Below are 14328 nucleotides of genomic sequence, written 5' to 3' on the forward strand. Positions count from 1 at the left end.
GAGTATCTAATACACACAGGCTGAATAGGCCGCCAGCACCAGGAAGCACATAGAGGAGCCATTACACCATTATACCTCACATCATTATACAGGCTGTCAGTCGAGCTCTGAGGAGTGTGGCTGTCCCTCCCACTCATGAATACGCTGGACAGCTTGAATATTATAATGACTCATTGGACATCTCACAGGTCATTTGCATACAACTTTAGGACCTCATTGCTTAAGTTTACAGACATGTAGAGGCACAATGAAGGGATAGAGGCAATGCTGTCTAATGGCAGTTTATGAAAATATATTTAGTTTAGGTGGTTAATTTGCCTGAAGGGTTCTCTTTAAAGGGTTGAAACCCATCATAGATGCTACTCTCAGTGGTGAGCCCAAATGCCAAAATTCTGGCTGAGGTCCATTGCAGTTTGGGTTCGCTCATCCTTATAAATTAATAAATAATAATAATAATCACATTGTTTTTCATTTTTAACTAAACTGCTTTTAGGGTAAAATTAGCAAGGGCGTAGTTTCAGGATGTGCAGAGGGTACCCAAGAGCCTTAGGAAGTCTAGAAAGAGCCTTAGGAAGTTCCCTATAGAAAAGGACCAGTACTATCAATGATACATTTAAAATCAGAACTCTATTTACATTTGGCCCAGCATCTTCAAGTTCCAACTCTGAAAACTGAATTACTGAATCAAAAGCCATGAAGTCCCTTTTTGGTCCTAGGGTTGACTGCAGATGAATCTCCAGGTATGTAATTAGGTCACAAGGAAACCTCATAACCCCAGGGTGCCCTTTGATAATACTGCAGAAAGCTGCTACCAGATGGTTAACAGAACGGATTACAAGTTCTTCTAAATCTGACTGTAGGTTGGAAATTTGTCCATGAAACTGCTGAACCCAACTGATCCAATAGAGTTAAGTTATAAGTCTTCGAGAACAAAGTCTGCAATACCCCAAAAGGGTAACCAATACATCTTCACTTGTATTGTTATGCTCTATGTATAGAGTAGACTTAGAAACTGCAGAAACTTGCATGTATTGTAACCCTCCATGGCTGCAATGTAGAGGCATTTTAATTAATGCTTTATCTCCACATCAATCAAATATGTCACTAAGGTCCCATTGGTGGGATCCTTCAAGCTGGGTTATGGCAGAAACATTGGGATCGTATGAGTACAGAAGAGACATGTTTGTGAATATTGCACTGCTTGATTTTCTGAGCATTCCAAAGAAGACATAGCTAAACCTCTGAACACAAATATTTCAGATACTCAATGTCAATTCAACGTCCCACAAGTCTTCATTAAATTTTTGAGCCTTAAAAGATGCACAGGGCTATGGTTGACTTGCGTTATACCTCTATAACCGCTACTCCTGTGTTAAAGGTGTCATGAGATTCTCACTCTACCAACCCTTCAAAGTTAGAAAACAAGATGTGAAAAGTTGCTGGAAATTGACCTAAATATATTGGTGGTAGAGGAAAGTTGGAAATTGATAGCTTCTCTTTTCGCAAGTGCAATGGGGTGTGACACTCCCCTCCTCCAATAATCTGAACTGAGACAATGGAGGGGGCATATCTGTGACTTTAAGACAACTGAATCCGCCATATTAAGAGAGACCCAAAGGAGAATGAAGCATCTTCACTATTCATGGCTGAGGTATAGTCATGTTTTGTTTTCAGAGCGGAGGGTCAATTTAACTTTGTATTTAGAACTTTTTTCAATTGTGTGATAAGAATGCCTCATTGTAGTTTATGTCACATTTTAATTTTCCCCGATAGACTCTGTCATGCTGAAGTTTACTTTTAGAACCTAATTAAACATGTTTTGCTGGTATTCAATAAAAACACAAGCTTATCTATAACAAGAGTGGGCGAATATCCAATACCCAATTTCAATAGCTTGCGTCGTTCTGCTCCTACGTGTTGCGCTGCTTTTCTTTTGAATCAGAAAACAAAGAAACAAAGATTTTTAAAAAGACTGTATTTTCCATCACAGTTTGGTGCTGTGGTCAGCGCAGTTCATCATGATGTTTTTTAATCTACTTTATTATGTTCCGCATACAGAATATACGGTACAGATCCAATGTCTGAAAGACAATGCTCAATCTATTATCTACTTATAACTTTTACCACCTGAAACGGTAGACACTGTACTCTTATTGTAAGCAAAATGTAGCAGTGAAAGAAACAATGTTGCTGCTTACAGCCTAACCCTTTATTGCCCAAGGCTTAAAATGGCTCATTGATTTTATATTTACACGTTTTTGTGAAGATTGTGGTTAACCCCTTAACACCACCTCTCTTTTTCATTGTTCGGTTTCCATTTTCTGCTCCCCACCCTCAAAAATTAATGACTTTTTTTATTTTTCTGTGTACAAAGCTGTATAAGAGCTTTTTTTCTATGCAACACATTGTCCTTCCCAGTGACAGTATTTAATATTCCATGTCGTGTACTGAAAAGCTGGAACTAAATTCTAAATGTGGTGAAATGGCAAAAAAACACACTTGCTTCATTTTCTTGTGGGCTCTGCGCCCAAAATGACACCACAAAATTGTTATTTGTTTAAGCACTATCCCACTAAAACCAAATTTATATAGCTTTTATTATGTTTTAATGGATTTTTAAAAATGAAAACCTTTTGTACCAAAAAAAAAAATCTTGATTTTGCCAATTCTGATACAAATTATTTTATACTTTGGTGTAAGGTTTAAATTTTTGCGGGAAGAGATTACATTTTTATTGTTTCTATTTTGGAGACTGTTCGACTTTTTGTTCACTTTTTATTAAAAATTTTAAATGATAAAAAATGGATAAAAAGTTGAGATTCTATCATTTGGGTGCTATTTTCTCTTATGGGTCTCACCATCGGGAATAACCGCTTTTATATTTTTATAGATTGGGCATTTTGGAACGTGACAGTACCTAACGTGTGTATGATTTTACATTTTTATTTATTTTTTTATCAGTTCCAGGGAAAAGGGGGGTAATTGGAACTTTTATTTATTTCTTTTTATGGTATATTTAGATCCCTAGGGTATCTCATCACTCCCACCATATACTGAAATCCTACTGTATTGCAGAATATGGGTATTTTGCAGTGCATCTGTATCTGGAGGACCCAGAGGAAACCCACAAGTCTAAGAACAATCCAGTCTCCTCAAAGAGATTGCTTTTAAGGGTCATATTTTCAGACTGAAAAGCTCTGCTGGGTATTCTGGATAAGGAATATGCAAATACGTTTTCCAGGGTAGGAAAGGGAAATGGTTGCTTTTGAAAAAGACTTGTTGGTTTGTCATTTATCCCCCTTCATTTTCTTGACATGACATGGATGGGGCAGACTTCTTTACAGTATCAACAGTAAATTATTGACTTACATATATACTATAAAATATGTCTATTAAAATGAGTAGAAATTTCAAAGTGTTCCTGACTTTCTATTGGACAGTATGGGGCTTAATACACCCACAGTCTGTATAGCTTGGTGCAGTTCCGTCCTGTGATCCATTTGTCTCGGCACTTAAACCTGGCCAAATCCACACCTTATTACCAAAAAATAAATTGGGCATCAATATAGTGTATGATATCAGAATACGATTATAATAAAAATATCTAACACTTTTATCAAGCCGTTTCTAATAGAACATCAACATTTTACTTTAAAACCACAGTAATAATATACAATAATAATAAGGAATAATAAGCGGTGTTATAATAGATGAAAACATGAGTTTTTTTACGAAACTTCCAGATCAACTAATCACACATTTTCGTGGCAATGAATAATACATTATACTCTTATTTCAGGAATATCAGTATGACAGTAATATCTACATGACAGAGAATGACGGGTGATATATTGTAACAATGCTGATAAAACATCAACTTATTGTAAATTTTCAAAACTGTTTCCTTCCAGTTTTGTGTTTAAATAATGGGATTGATTTTTAAATATTAACATATAGGATGATTATTGTAAAATATAGATTAAGGAAAAAAACTTAAGATACCTTTATTATCCAGTGTGACAGCATTGAAAATTTATGAAAATGGAATGTAAGGAATCATTGTCTAGTCACACATTTATGACTTTTCCATGATACCTCATTTAATCATATCATTCTGACATATGTCAACTGATCAGTGATATTAGGAGGCTGCAAAATACGTTAAGAATGAATACAATATTTTGCAATTAAATATATTATTTGCAAATAATATATTGTGTTATCAACACCAATGTGTTCCTATGCATCTCTATGGTAACAGACTACAAACACCTTGTGTAGTCCCAGTCACCAGTCTTATACAGTATATAAAATCTGAATTATGCAGATAAAAGAAAAAAATGACTGTATGGCACACCGTTTCTTGTTGTCTAGTCTGCCCTAAACTAAATGCAGATTTAGTAAGGTACAAAACAGTAGATCTGCAAAATAGTCTAAAAGAAACAGGACTGTGTTTGGATGATTGTGACATAGAGTTAAAGGGAACCTATCGAGGGAACCTAAGTTACGCCCACAGGTCCCCTCCCTAAAGAGAATTCCTGATGGTGGGATGAGCTGATTTCTCTTTATCCAATCGCATACATACAGTGTCTCTCTCAACCCCCTCATTAACTCCTCCCTCGGGAATTCTCTTCAGCAAGTCACACAGCCAGCAAGTGAATGATGTAGCCGAGACAAATTAGGTCAGCTAAAGAGAAAGTAGGCCCTTTGTCAATTAGGAAGCTGGATGCATGAATGGTGAGTCAATTTTACAAAAGTACTGTGAAACTTTTCAGGCATAGGAAGGAACAATATAAGAATTGTTGTACTGCTGTACAATAGCAGTTTTCAAAGATATGTTTAGTTAGCGTTGGTTAGTTTAACTGACATGTTCCATTTAAGAAACTGTATATCTAAGGCCCCGTTCACATCTCCGTTAAGTCTTTAGTTATTTCCTTCTTTTATTTTGGGCCAAAACCAGGTTTGAGCAAACACATGGGGGGTGTTCCATATAAGTAGATATGAGTGCACCTAAATCTCTAAGTTCAGGTTCGTATTAGGGGACCTGAACCCAAACCCTTGGCTCATCTCAATCTCCTGCCATTAACTCTTTAAATGCTGCTGACAAAGTCATCAGCAATATTTAACTTAGCAGTGGCCGCGCACCACAGTATTTTGGGGAGAATGGTTGCTGCCCATTGACGTCATCGGGAGTATCGGCACTCGCAGGTTGGTGCCTATGTGGCCGCAAACAAATTAGATGTGTCGCCAGTGAAATTTAAACAGTTAACACTTGCGATCACTGCCAGCACAAATCCCGGGTGCTTCTGGTAGGAATGCAGGTTTGGTACCTGAAATTACAATGGGTCTATTCATCACTATAGAAAAGTAATAGGCAGCTATGATCTCACTTTGGATCTAACACTTTTTGGGCATTTTGGCCCTTTATCTCTTATCCTAAGCCGATACTACAAGCTATAATGATAAATGGCTTCTTACATCATTAAAGGTATACCATTCCTGTATTGATGGTGCTATGTCCAATCTAATATATTTCTTTCAATGTTTACTTTTCCAGGTACAGCTGTGTAACCCCAGCAGTAAATCATCACCATAACTTTTGTACTGTACATGTCTGGCTTTATGATATTCCACTGTAAATGAATACATTTTAGGTTAGAAATATGAATACACAAATTCTCCCATTATATTCTATAATACTAAATATTTAAACATTTCACCCCAAGCGCTTCCTACAAGAGCAGACACAAATATGATATTAATTCAATATATTAAGTCACCAGCAAAAGGCAATGCAGGTTAAGCACATAAAACCCATGAGCCCTTCTCCTAGATCCCTTACTGATTTCATCTGGAAATAGAAGTTATGTGCAAGTGAAATATACAGGGAAGTTTAAGTAAAGCTACCCCTGAAGTCTTACCGCTGTGAGTATATGAGTGTCACATTGATCCTGCTTACTACAGAGATATGCTATATGACAAATGCTGTGACTTCCGTGTAAATTATATATCATGTCCTCAAAGCAGTATAGAAATCCACAAGTAGTAAATCATAGGGAGTGGGGATTCCTCCAGAGATTGCACAATGTACTATGGAGTAAAGCTAATGCATCCAGCAAAAATTGCATTGATTGTTAAAATAGTGTCACAGTTATTTTTTTCCAGGCAAATGAGCCCAATAGATGCCTATGGGTCCACTAATAAGGACCTATACAATTCGGAGATCTGAAAAATGTGTGTATGTACATGTGGATTGCTGGTAATAAATCCCATCCCTGTGCCATGGGACAACCCTGTCGTGTATTATGATTTATGCTGTGGTTTTAGACTTTGAAGCAGGTCAATTATAGTTTTGAATGCTTAAAGGGGTTGTCCACTTTCAAAAAATAATTGATATGCCTTGAGAAAGAAAAAGTTTTCCAATATACTTTCTGTATCAATTCCTCACAGTTTTCAAGATCTCTGCTTCCGGTCCCTTTATAGAAAGCTTCATTGTTTACTTTATGTGGATACAAGGCTGTCCATGATCTTGTGATGGACAGGCGGTTGCATGAGCCCTTTCTATCATTAGCCTCTGTAATAATAATGGCTGGTGCAACCGCCTGTCCATCATAAGACCATGGACCGATTTCTATCCACTGGAATTAAAGAAGCTTCCTATAGGAGGACAGCAAGCAGAGATCTAGAAAACCGTGAGAAATTGATACAGAAAGTATATTGGAATTAAGGACATTATATAACTTTTCATATATTGGAAAATTATATGACTCTTCCTTACTCAAACTATATCAATTGTTTGTTGAAAGTAGACTTTAATGCTAAACTTTAATCCCAACTTAAAGCCACAGCTAAACATGGTCAATATTGTCTGTTGATATCCCTGGACTGAATTACTAAGGTTTATCCATTGTGGGTATGTTGCACTGATTCTGTCCAATGTGTTCCCAGCTTAAAAGCTTTTCCCATGCCCCAAATTTTCAGTTTGTGACATCTATCCTCTGGTGATGGCCTCCAGATACTTTTTTTAAGTTTATATTGTGGCACTGTCCTGTAGGCTTACACGGCTTCACTACTCCCTGAACCTTGCCTAATCTTGTCCAATTTCTCCAACTGCTTGACCAGGAAGACAGACAGGGTTGTCTACTCCTGGTTGCCCTTACTTTGGAGGTCCCTGGTGACATATCTATCCATCCACAGTGCACATAGTGTGCAAAATCTTTCTATCAACATAACATTGGTGCCAAATGCCAAATTGTGTTGGGAAGGTATCACAGAAATTGTATGAGTTTATACCATTGGTGCAAGTCTATGCTAATAAGACTTTATATGGCTGCAGCTGCAAACACAGTAGTGGGTCAGTTCATTAGACACAAAGGGGCACATTTACTTACATTCCTGCAGGAGTTCAAATAAAGTGCATTGCCCAACGATAATGCACTGTGCCGCGATTCACTAAGATCGTGAGCCCAATATCCCGCATTTGTCGCTTCCCCATTCAGGACCGACGGAGTTCACCATCTTTTTGGTGGTGCATGTTAGGGCTTCAAAGTTAAATCCCACGTTCAGTCCGAATTAGCTGGGTCATCTGGCGGCACACCCCCTAAATCCAGCCACAAAATTATCGCGTGCGTCACAATCCCAGTGCAGACACTTCTTAAATATTTGTGCAAGCCATGTAACCCCTGAAAAAGGTGCATAGTCCAACGAAAGTGTACGACCTTTAGTAAATGGGCCCCAAAGTTCCTGGAGCACAACAACAGATCTAGAGGTCAGAGATGAATTTGTAGAAACAACGTTGATGATCTAGCACTCTGGAGTCGGAATTAATATATTCCAATGCTTTATTAGAATCACATATAAAAATAATGGCGCCACACAACAAAACAAGTGCAGCAGACCTACGACTTTCCACTTAATGGTGATACGACCATTCGCCACGATCACCATCTGAGCTGAAATGTGCTTGTTTTGTTTTCCTTTTTGGCGCTATTATTTTAATATGTGACTCTAAAAAAGCATTGTAGGACCAAATACTTTTGCAGAAAGAACCATCAGGAGAGACTACTTCCCTGGTGCATCAAGATGCATAACAATAAAAACAGAATTTTCTCTAAAATTACAACTGGCAAACAGGAAATGTCTGGCCATGTCTGGAAATCTTATGTAATGCCCTACACAATGCTGGATTTTGATGGGAGGTTAGTTGGGAGGTGGTACACTCCCTTTAATAGGTTACTCGTTTTGCAACTCGTTAAAGGACATCCCACCAGAATGAAGGATTGTAAACCAAGCACACTGTCATAATGGCAGAATCTACTCTTTTTAAGTTACCTTTGTCCTTGTCTTTTTTTTAGACCTATGGAGCCAGAAGCACCTTAGGCTTAGTTGAATAATTTTAAAAGTCTTTTTTAAAATTCAGTGCATAAGACACTAAAAGAGCCACTCCTTACACCAGTGTCAGTGTGCTTGGTTTACAATCCTTCTTCCTGGTGGAAGATGTTCTTTAAAGTTTTTGCTATGTTGCTTTTCTGTAATGTTACAATTCATTAAATCACAACCCCCCATAAAATAACAAACCAAAAGGTATTACTAGCCCCCTATTGCCCTTTTCTGCTGTTCTTAATCCTACACCAGGATTATATAGACCAATAAATTGCACTATACAACTTGGAAGTCCAGGCCTATTCATTCTGCCAATAGATTAATTAAATGAGCTTTCATTTTGTCTAAATGTAACACTACTTTCTAATCTATTGCCCCACTGACTTTTGTACTCTAACTAGAAATGTACAAAATATAAATTTCATTTAATTTTCTATGGAAATGATCAAACCTTAATTTATTGTGAATAATAAGTCATGTTAGTAGAGCTGATGACGTTCTTGACTTTATCTTGTGAATTGTAGGGAAAATTGAAAATGAAGTTAAAACTTATTTTTTCCCTGTAATATTTGTAAGGCTAATGCAACATCAGATGGTAGCCTAAAAAGTGCACGGTCTGGGTGTTATACCCCAACTAATATGATACTGATGACATATCACTTTACTTCAAGTTTTCTGTAATGTGTGGAAGGCAGGATATAAGGTAACTCACAAATATACATCTATTAAATGTTCTGCACCACTTTTCTGAAATGTAAAGTGAAGTATCCTGGTTCATCCCATCAGCAGCCATTCCAGTCCATAAAATAGCCACAGCTGGAGGTTCATGTGATCTCTAACTGTCCATGGCCAAATTACCTTCCAGAACCTTAAGTTTCGATTTATTAATACTATCATAAGTTACTGGAAGCTAGATTAGTCGTGGACAATTAGGACCACATGATCCTCCATTTGCTGCCCTTTTATACACATGAATGTCAGCTGTTGAGGTAACAGACATTCCTAAACCATGACACTTTATTTTACATTTTAAGAAAGCGGTGAAGAACTTTTAATAGATGTTTACTGCAAAACTGCATTATATCTTATCGCCCACACCTTATAAAAAATAAGAAGCAAAGTGGTTAACCCCTTTAAGAGAGATCATTGAAATCAAAAACGAGCTCAGAAACCCCCAATTCATCCTAAATTGGGTGATACCATGTACCTTGTCACAGGGGTGGTCTGGCTTTCCAAGTGTGCGATGGACAGTGTAGGAATTTAAATGGAAAAACTTCCACATCATATTCAATTTTCTTTCTAGCAGAAATCCAAGAAATGGTTTTCTAGAGTTTTTTTATATATCTTATTTGAAATATACTTGTCCCACAAGGCAACAGGATCAGACTTTAAGGGAAACCTACCACGAGGATTCTACTAGAAGTAGATCTGGTGGTATAATCCTCCTCCCCTAATCTGTAATTTAATAATCCTGGAACCTAACCTCCCAGGGCCTGGTCAGGCTAGTACAAGACTCAGTAGCCTCAGCTGTTAATTTACATATAAGGTTAGGTCTCAGGATTATTATATTACAGATTAGGGCAGAGGCAGGCAGGAGGAATCTACCATCACATCTAATTCTAATTTTTATGTTGCTACTGAATCGTCATATGATCTAGTTCATGTAAATGTTACCTGGTGTTAATTCCAAAAATATTGATAATGTATTCCCACCTCTTAAGTGTATGGCTGATAAATTATTAAACTTTTCCCTAGAATCACATGGATTAGTGTCCTCCAGATTTGCATGTTGTAAAAGATATGTTATGAGATGCAATCATTGCGGTGAAACCCTGACATGATAATTCTCTATATACCCATAATATATTATATAACTATCAATCTCTTATAAAACTGCTACAAGTGGAAATAATCAAACAAGAAGCAGAGCAGTGAAGCCACGGACAAGAAATCCCTAGTTCCTGGTAGGCAGCCCATTGGCAGCCAGAAGCTTCAGAAACAAAGTACAAGCATAGATGATATCCTGCATCAATAAGCTGATGAGTGAAAAATAAAGTATAGAGGAATCAAAATTTACTATACTTTTAGTATATAAGGTCATGTCATGGGGAGGTCCTGGTCCATATCCACAAGAACAAACACATGAACATGATGGATACAAACAAACAGCATTGTTACAGATTAAAGGCAAACATTTGTGAAGGCTACATCTTAGGTTTTTGGCATGATGAAAAAGGAAAAGAATACATAACACTGTGTAAACTGTAACACAGTGTTATAAGGCCCTAGTATGCAGGGCTCAGACAATACTTATATCATGTCAGTATTATGGGAGATATTATAGAAGCTTACAAATAATAATAATAATAATTATACTTGCACAGAGTACATAAATAGCACCATGGGTAAGCTTGAGTAGCCCATTCAGGGTGGTGTATAGTAAATCAGCCAAACAAAACAAGAAAACTTACCCCTGAGGAAGTCACCGAATAGGTGAAGATACGCGTGGTGTCTGCCTACCCCCCTCTCTCTCTGCCTACACCTGCCTGCCTTGCTTTACTGTCTCATTCTACGACAACATGGTATTGTATATGTTGGACATGTAGGGATCAATGCATCAGAGCTTTGTTACATTGTTCAAATTGCACTTTTCATGCATCATTTTTTGCACTTTAGCTCTATATGGTTATTCATATTCTGGTCCTTATGGTTACTGTAGTTCTACTCTTGGCAGACTGTAGTAGGGGGTTTCTAAGGTAACTTGGCCCTTGGCAGCTTTGTACACCCCTCTGGTGTACTGTTTAAGTGTTTTTATTTTATTTTTGTCCCGTCTTGATTGTGTTAAATTGTTACTTATCCAATAAACATTTTTTGTTATCTTTCTGTCTAGCCTTGTGTACGCATCCCACCTTTTTCTTGTTTTGTTTGGATTGTATAGCTATTGGGGTGCGTTGGCTGAGCCTGTCCTACACAATTTCGGTCTGTATAGTAAACCAGTTTACTCGAGGATTCAACATGTACCTCTACTGTTACCTCTATAACCCAGAGTATCATATTTTATGATTATTTTTGGATATATATATATTTTTTTTTAAATAATTTTTATTGAATTTTCACAACATGACAAATGAAAAACATACTGGGTTATGACCCGAGGGCCATCTTAAGGTCATGACAACAAATGATCACGGTCGTATCCATAGTTTATAATGTACATAATGAGTTAAATGAAATCTGTCAGCTCTCTGGTCACATGAAACAAACATCTGAAGAACCAATGTCTTGAGAATATCTGTTGACAACATGCAGCAAAATCTTCCTTTTTATCTTTATGCAAATGAGCATGACAAGGTAGAAAAGAGGATGCACACCCTAGACTCACCCACAACCCATGTTACCTACCCAACAGGCTTCACAAACCCTATTGGTTAGAGACAGCTTATTGAAAATCTGTACACTGACTAATTCCATGAGAAAGAGGACCAAACACAGAGGGACAGACAACAGATAACAAACAGACAACTGAAGTTGTCAGAACTAGTTCAAATCCAAGATGGTGGTGAAGAACAGAAACGATTAACAAGAGAACGGTCAAAATAACGTAGCAGAGGTCAGATACACAGTATAGCAAAAGCAATAGCAAGAGAAATGGACAGAGAGACTAGTAAAACCAGCCAGGTGCAATGGAAATGTGCAGATTTAAAAAGGAGTTTCTAGATGCTGCCCGCAGAAGCTGAATTGACCGGTCATCCAAAACTTAAGTTAACCATTTGCTTTGCTGCAGAGGAACCGGGTGTGGCTCAGCCACAATACAGCAGCAAATTTAGCCAAAGTTTACACACACAAAACACGGAGGAAAATTAACGCTACCTAGGCTGCACTCTGAGGACACAGGAAAACTTTGGCACAGTTGTTGCAGAGCTCAAAGTCATTTATTGGCTGTTTGGGCAGGTTCAACACTCACTACCAGGTTTCACAGGAAGAACAGGGTAATGTAAATCAGGGATGAATGGGAGGGCTAAAACTGGCCAAGAGAAGGTTACTGAACCAATGAGGTCTCTAAAGTAATAAAATGCTCATATGCACTCACCTACCACACCAATGATGCAGAACATAGCACACACAAGACAAGACAATGAGGTTAATTTATTTAGACCAGTGCTTTCTGCTCTGACCTTCAATTTTGGCACCACATGACCAAAATACACACTTTTATTCAACTGCATGTTATTACAAAAATGTATCTTGAACATAATTTCCCATAAATGTAGCCATGTTTTCCTTTAGAAACAAGACAGTCTTCCTCGGATAAGACCACCACTGTGCTCTTCCAGCAGTGGCCAGTAATGCACTATTGACTGCTCATCTGGATTCAGTGTCCATCACCACTGGATGGCTGTGGGGCATCAAGTAATTTCTGCTAATTTTATATGCAAAAATAATCAGTTTCATAGTGCAATCAATCCAGCAGTTGTGGTGGTATCCAAGGACAGCTATCCTGTGTTTCTAAGGACCATATATGTTTGTATTTATGGAGAATTATCTTCACACGGGCACTTTTTTTTTAAATAACATCAAATTGAATACATTTATATAAATAACAGATTAATTAAATTAGATGTCAATGGCCAGATGAGAATACCCTTTTAACTCTGTCACATAAATCTTATATACAGTAGGTGAATGAAGTGCAGGACAACTTCAATCCATTCACTTCCATGGGACTGCTGACAGGACAACCTGTCCCAGAAGCCCAATTCTGTATGGAGAAGCTCAGGTGGAATTTCGGTCTTCCATCATACACACAGCAGTTGGGTTTACAGTGGTGGTTAAAGCTCTTTTAATGGACACTGAACACCTAAATGGACTTCTACTCAAGAGGAAATGCATGAACTCTGCAAATAATATTATCTTTTAGCCTGGAATAAGAAATTGTGCTTTAAATCTCCAAAATAATGAATTTGGGATCGATAATACAGTAATCTTTATATAACTCCCCACACAAAGAGAACAGCCATGTCCAATCAATAATAATGAGTGTCTGGATTAAATACTATGCTTTGGAAGCATATTTGTGCCTGTGTATGTGAATAGTGTCAGGAAGATTAATCTCTCTCTAAAAGTAATGGGTCTGTTCACTTCAATGACTTTTAAATTATACTGTAACATTCCTGGAGCTGATAATAGATAAGCATTCTCTGCATAATATTACACATTTACACATGAATTACCATACAATAATTAGGCGCTATCAAGTAGCTAACACTTTGGCTTCTCTATTGGTGTTGGAGGCTTGAACGGATTTATAAGCAGTAACATGTGCTCTTAATATAGAATTGTGGGACTTAGGGTGACGGTGTAAGGTGAGTCACAGAATAAGGTGACTGTAATGTTGTCACACAACTTCAGATGAGACCAGAAAACTGACAATAGACAAACGAAAAAACCTAATCTCATAAAACATGAGAAAAAAATATTTTGCATAGAATATATTATGTGAGCGTTAAACGGCTGGATGATGCACAGACTGATACATTAAAGTATAATATAATGAAATTAAGTCATCGTAAATATGCAAATCATGGACCTCGAGGATCATAGTCAAGTGTTACGGCTTTAATGGAAGGAAATAAATCTATAAATAATACAAATTATAGGTATAAAAATATATGGTCTCTGTTTATTCATCTTATGCGCACACAAACATTATGGCTTCGTACAAGGCATAGTTTGCTCTGGAATATGGCACTTGCGGAGGTATATGGACACATACACTGGCCACATTTATTAAAGTGTTTGCACCAGTTTTCTGTTTGTGTTGGTGCAAACTGCTTGTACATGTATTTATGTGTCGGCGCCAGTTTTGTGTCGTGGTTGTACTGTGTCCGACAAGACAAAAAAATGTACACCAAAAGGGATGAGTTACTGCTTAGTCAGAGTTTGTGC

The 14328-nt window shown here is 37.4% G+C and overlaps 1 protein-coding gene across 3 annotated transcripts in view; it reads right to left on the reverse strand.

Moving 5' to 3' along the window:
* Nucleotides 1-14328, reverse strand: part of EDIL3 (EGF like repeats and discoidin domains 3) — a 424437-nt gene that overhangs the window by 225912 nt on the left and 184197 nt on the right. The window lies entirely within an intron of this gene.

This window comes from Engystomops pustulosus, chromosome 1 (genome assembly GCF_040894005.1).
Source record: "Engystomops pustulosus chromosome 1, aEngPut4.maternal, whole genome shotgun sequence".
NCBI lineage: Eukaryota > Metazoa > Chordata > Amphibia > Anura > Leptodactylidae > Engystomops > Engystomops pustulosus.